The sequence below is a fragment of the Xiphophorus hellerii genome, chromosome 18, assembly GCF_003331165.1.
Source record: "Xiphophorus hellerii strain 12219 chromosome 18, Xiphophorus_hellerii-4.1, whole genome shotgun sequence".
Taxonomy (NCBI): domain Eukaryota; kingdom Metazoa; phylum Chordata; class Actinopteri; order Cyprinodontiformes; family Poeciliidae; genus Xiphophorus; species Xiphophorus hellerii.
In genome coordinates, this window is record NC_045689.1 from 30,287,835 (window position 1) to 30,294,616 (window position 6,782).

The window sequence follows — 6,782 nt, forward strand, 5'->3', positions numbered from 1 at the left end:
TCTCTTGTCAGTCTGCGACTCCTGCGGGGCCCGATAAGCAGCTTCTGATCCGACCGACCAGACGGTGGGCCGGTCCCCAGAGCGTGCTCCTGGTGAGCAGCTGGACGGGGTCGCGTGGATGCAGTCCGACAGCCGCAGACGGCCCCGCTGGTGCGTTTCTACATGGTACAGGGAGGGGTCTCCGGGGGGGCCGTCATGTGACTCCTGTCTGCTGGTCTCGGTGTCAGAGCTCCACAGCTAGCAGACCACCACCAGAGAGGCCTGTCCTAGTTAGTTCCAAGTCCCTGGAGCAGAGGAGTGGCCATTATAGTTTCCATTAAACCCTTTGCCAGCTCAGCTTTTTGAGAAGCAGTCAGCATGTTTGGGCATTATAATGTTTAATCATCTGTTTAACTGGGATTCGTGTGAGGTGTTTTTATGTTTCAACCCATATTTCCTGAGTCTTCCACCCGACAGAGAGAATTCTCCTCACCGGGACAGATGAGCTTGTCACAGTCAGCTGTTGGGCCGGATGATGGATCGTCAAGCCGGGCTCACAATCAGGACATGTGGCTCTTTGTTACAGTATCAACGAGGCTATTATGTGTCAGATTTATAGCTCTGGTTCGCGTATAAAAAGCAGACATAAGCCGGCACCATTAGGAGATCAGTCTGGCTCGTTAGGAGAAGCTCTGTTTGTTTTTATCGAAGGTGGGTTATGTACGACGGTGTGTTAGGGCCTTTGTAGATAGAAAAAAAAGAGTAAATTTCCGCCAAAAAACGACTTTTGGAAATTTTCTAGAGAAAAAGTCAAAAAAAATGTAAACGTTTGAAACTGAGAACATTTACAGAGGCCGAACATTTCCGATGTCTGAAAGTCAGACATTTTTTTCTAGAAAATATTCAAAGTTTCAGAGTTGTTTTGTTTTTTTTCCAGCACATTTTCAGTAAAATGATTTGACATGATGGTTAATGCAGCACATTAATCATCATATCAACACAGAATGATTGCACTGCAACATAATAGAGTGCAAGTTCATACGAAGTCACACAATCTTCTTTATTGATCAGTTAGGAAATTGTTTTTCGGCATTTATTGCTACCCTCACTATAATCCATAAATGCAATTTGAAAGAAATTTTTAAGTAGTGCATAAACGTGAAGTTGAAGGAAGCGTCCACAAATCTCTAAGCTGTACGTCAGAAGCTCTCCAGGAATTTTTAAGCTTCTCACACCATCATCCAGTTTGAATAAACTTGATGGCCACTGTATAAGTACGTCAGCATTAAAGTTAGCTATATCGCTAAGTGTAACATAGTGACACTCATTTAAAAAAAAAAAAAAAATCACACCGTCCTACTTTCTCATTTCTTTTAAGTCTTCTCTTTCCGACTGCTTGACTTTCTAATCATCTGCCTCCGTGTTTAAAATTGAGACGCTTTTGACTTAATTAAACACAGCCGCCATCAGCCACAGAGGCTCGGAGGACAAACCCATGAACAGACAAAAGGAGGAGAGGAACTCCATTGTTCCACCTCATAACCCGCTTGTGTTGCCAGAGTGGAGAATGAAGTGGAGCACAACTCGGTTCACATCAAATAAATTACTTTGAACAGGAAGGCTGGGGGGAGAGAGGGGGGCAGGCCCATTTAGGAGCTTCTAAAGTTGAACAGCGTGAAGTCTTAATTACTGAGACCCAACACTGGCCTTCTCGGCCCGACCCAGCTTGGTGCTCACGCTGCGATGGTCAGGAGTCGGAGGCTGTCACCCCCCCAAGCCCCCGCACAGAGGGCTTCAAAGGAAACAGAGAAGAATATTTTCATATCCGCCAGCGTGAGGGAAGAAAATGAATGTTGGTTAAACTCTACATCACTCCATGATCGCTGAATGAAAGTGATTAGGTCTCGCCGTGTTCTTGGTTTGGTATCAGGGGTGCAGGATTCTCTTATCGTTTTCGCCATCCTGTCAGATTAAGCTTCCAGGTACACGGCTTACTGGCACTAATGATCCGGGCCGAAGCTCCTGCTGAGCAGTCACGTGTTGCCGCTTGCTGTTCAGGTAAACAGTAATTATTAGTCCTCAGTAATCATTTCTGAGAAGTGATTATTATGAGACTAAAAGCAGAGACCTAAGGCTTCGCTGAGGAGCTGATGAGTTCACCAAAAGACTTTAATTAGTCGCAGATTTGTAGTTAAAGTTCAGTTTTTATTTAAGATGAATGTATGCAGATGATACAACGGTTTATATTTATAGCTAAGTGGTTTCAGTTGTAATAAGTGTAGGAGCTTTTCACTGTTTCCAGGTCTACGGAGAGCATCAAGGTTCCGTTTGAAGCCCCTTTACTGTCCTCATTGTTCTCTGCCATGTTCCCATCTCAGCTTTCTTGGCTGATTAAAAAGAAACATTTAATCCTGGACAGAAGCAGAAATTCTGATGTTCTTCTGAAGTATTGTTTCTCACACTTATGAGCCACTTCATCACTTTGCCTAAAACTCAGTCAGTTTTGGATTATTATTCATTTTTTTCTTTGCGGTTGATCTGCTCTTGCCCGTGATTTTACCGGGATTAAAAGAAGTTTCTGCTGCCTTGAACTCTACATCGCTCTGCCCACCCGGAGCTCCTTTCCTTCCTGATTAGTCAAATATCCGGGCGTCTCCCGCCGTGATGTTAGAACAAATGTCACGGGGCATCATTCCTTCGGCCGATGTCCGTGTTTGTTCTGGTGTAAAAAAAAAAACAAAAAAAAAACAGCAGAGCAATCTCCCCAGGCTGCTGCCTCCAGAGGCCTGTCAGCGGCCCTGAGGATCAGCAGCCCGGTAGCCGTGAAGATACACTTTCATTTCAGCCAGCTCGTAATCCCACAGTGCAATAAAACCGTCTGGCCTCTTTGAGTCTGGCTCCAGTCAGACCAAGAAGTTTACTCACAAAAATGTTCCAAACCCCCCCTGCAGCATTAGTCAGTGGAATGTAAATCTTAAACGCTTTTCCTCCACTATTTTTCCCTCTATAATTGTCACCGAAGCGCTCCTGGAAAGAAAAAAAAAAAAAAGAGTCGGTCATTTTACACACAGAGAGAATCGCCAGTAAGGAAGAGCGTCTCCCGTAAAGCGGGACACCAGCAGGGTCAGAGGTCACGGCGGTGCGGTCGGCAGTGTTTTGGTTGGCGAAGCAGCTGCGGCTTCGTGCAGGAAGGCTCTATCGCACAGCTGCCTCCGGTTACGGTTTCAAAACAAACAAGCGGCTTCTGCAATTCCCCCCCAATTAGGTTTGTCGTTTTATGAACTCGCATTTTGTGTGTGTGGGTGTGTGTGCGTGTGTGTGGGGGGTGTGTGTGTGTGTGTGTGTGTGACTGAAAAAGAAACCTGAATCTTTGTTTTCTTGGATTTGTTAACGTGTCGCTATTTGCAGATAAGCAGGAAGCGAAGGCAGGCGCAGCGCGGTGGATCGATAGTCGACGGGGATCTGCGGTTGACTCTGTTCTTTTCTCTTTTTTTCCCAGGTACTGAGTGATGAAGTAGCCTGGGAACCGAGCGATTTTGAAGCCGCTTCTTCCGTTTGAGTTGGCAGAATGCGCGGGCCCTCTTCCTACTCAAACAGATTTCCCCTCTGCTCATTCCCACAGCGGGCCAAACTCAACCGATTCGACTCAGCGAGGCTCTGGACCAGAGGGCGGCTCGAGGTCCGTTCTTCATCTGCGTGTCGCTAATGACGTTTGCCTGTTGAAGTTTTGTCGATCTGCTGATCCAATCTACAGTAAAAGTAATCTCAGGGCACAACACGGCCAAGAGAAACAAATTCAATAAATTTCAAATTTATACAAACGTCTTCGTCCAGATTGAGAGGCACTTAAAACCTGGTGGAAGATTGGTTCACGCAGATAAAAGATAAAAAAAAAGAAAAGAATTTCTTCATCCAACATTTGATGTGCATTTATGGAATAAGTGGTCCAAAATGTGTCCAAGCAGAAACATTAGAAGTTTTCCAAAGAAAATTACAATTTTAATACGATCTCCTAAACCAAAGGCACAGTGACTCAGACTGCAGCCAATTGGAAATATTTAGGAGGCTTTAAGTATTTTAGTCAGGTATTTAAGAGGTTGCTGTGCAACTTTGTGACCCTGAATTAGCTCAAAGGAGTCAGACAGACATAAAACAAAGAAACGTCACCTCCCTGAAGGAGAAATAAGCTGAAAATGGCTGGAAGGACAAAAAATGAATCACTAAAAAAAAAACCCAACAAAACTGCACAAAGTTAGGAACATAAAAGAAATCTACAACTGGAAACTCGCATATTAAAATGAAAATAAAGTCAAGGAAACGAGACAACAAATATAACCAACCAATCTGCTGATGATAAATACAAATGGGGCAAATGATACAGCAGCTCTTCCAGATTAGATTATGAACAAATGAACATGAAACTGCTGGATCTTAACAAGTTAAAATCTAAGATTTAGAAGAGAGACCAGCATCCAGGTGCTTCCAATCAAGTGATTGGCTAATGGATCATCAAGAAGTCTGTAAGAGTCAGAGCTTTGTTGATTGTTTGCTGGTGTGGAGCAAACATGTTAAGATAATCAATCTGGGAAGGGTTTTTGAGTCGAGCTGATGTCGCTCATTCTGGGTGAGAAACATTCATATTTAGGACAGAAGCTAATCTTCCCAAGAGACGCCCTGGAAAATTCACTCCAAAATCAGACTGCGTAATGCTGACAAAGGCTGCCAAAAAAATGCATGAATACAAAAAAACCCCAAGAGTTCAGTTCCAGCCTCTGCAGCCCCGGGCAGATTGAAGTCATTGAGTCGACCTCAATGACTGTTTGACAAAGTACTTTGAAGTTAAATGTGAGAATGCAGTCTAACGGCCAAAGCTAGGCCAAAACTGAAAACTGTTCCCAAACAGCAAGAAATCTAAAACCCATCGGTTTAAGAGAAAAGAGTCAGAGAAATTCACCCCAACTTCAGAAATGCTTAAAACAGAAAAATTTGCCAATTGGTAAAACTATTATCGCCATAGAAATTTGCCCACGTTTTCATGACCCAAATTCTAGAAAGTTAATATTTTTCAATTTTGGCTAAATGCATTGGTAAGAAATCTGGTCACTTCCTGGATTAGTTGCTCAAAGATCTGGGTTCCAACCTGTTGGATCTGATGGCACAGAGACATAGAGTACCAAGCTTACACATCATTTGTTTTTGATCTGGGGCTTAGGATCCAAAGAACCCAAGAAGTGAGCTGACTCCACCTTATCTGATTTGCTAAATGGTGCTGGTATCAAAGCAGGTATTGTGAATTTTGTCGATTCGCCTTGTCATAAGGTAGTAGTGGTCCAACCCACCCCATGATGTTTAAAACCAAACACGCATCGATTCAGACACGCCATAGGAACTTTATCAGTAACATTTAAAAAAAAGAAGCACCTACTGCATGAGGGGCTGAAACTTAATTTAAACCTGAGTAATGGCAATAAGAACTCAAAATGGCTGAGAAAGAAAGAAGTCAAGGTGCTAAAATGCCTAAAGGACCTTGACTTGATTAAAAATGATGAGGTTAGACCTTGGGGTGCATTTATACCAACCTTGTTTAGTTCATTTAATCAAACTCTAGAAAGTCAGGATCATTTGTGGAAGTGTGAATGTGTCATCAAACTCTGATACTCTGGTCCGCCTACAAACCCAGCTCTGGGTTCGGTTGGAGTGAACTCTGGCGAGGTTCAGGCGCATGTTTAAACACCAAGTGGCCCAGACAATCCTACAAAAGCAGGAAGCAAACGATAGTGCAAGGCATTCTGGGTAAATACAACCAAAACAAACATGCTAGTCTATTGCTAGCTGGAGAAACGACCGTTTACCAAAGAGAAATCCAATTTCTACCACAATTTTTAATAACATTTTGTGAAGAAGGAAGTTGCGCTCAAGTCTTCTTGAGAGGTTTTTGTGTCGCTTCCTTTACTGGTTCTTGCCACAGCGCCACCACAGGCGAGGAGGGCAAACAGGTTTTTCAAAAACAGTGCAGATTGAAAGAGAACCACACCAGCTAAAAACGGAACCAGATGTGAAAACAAAACTCACACCTCGATAACCTGAAGCAATTCTGGAAAGAAGTGTTAATCAAAATCGTGAGGAACTGGAAAAATATTTAAGTTTTTTTTTTTTTACCCCTCCAGGGGGCCTTTTGTGGGCTTTAGTGCCCCTTATATGAAATTAGGCTGACAGGAAAGGGGGAGGGAGAGGGGGGAAGACATGAGGCAAATATTGTCGAACCCGCAACAGCCGCGTCGAGGACTCAAGGCCTCCAAACATGGGTCGTGCTAACCACTACACCACCACGGCACAACCTTTTTTATATATATATATATATATATATATATATATATATATATATATAAGCTCATCTGCTTAAATCTGGCTGCAAATATGAATGACAAACTTGAAGTCATATTTAAAGCTGCGCAGCGGTGACATATTGTTGTCGACATTTAATACAGAAAATATGAAACCTACAGTTGACCTCTGTTTCCTTATCTCAGATCAGTTTCATGCAGCGCTGCCTGAAACTTGACCATCAGATATTAAACTTACTTCCTGGATCACATTTTCTCTGAGCTCCCAATAACCTCCTCGGGGTTCATAACAATCAGATGTCATAATAATAATAATAAATAAAAGGAAAGGATTGTGTGACAGATACACTGAACATTTAATGTATTAAATCACATTCCTATCAATCAACCCCCCCCCATCCCTCTCCCAGCAGCTCATCTGCTTCAATCTAACTAATTTCATGATCATAAACTTCCTGG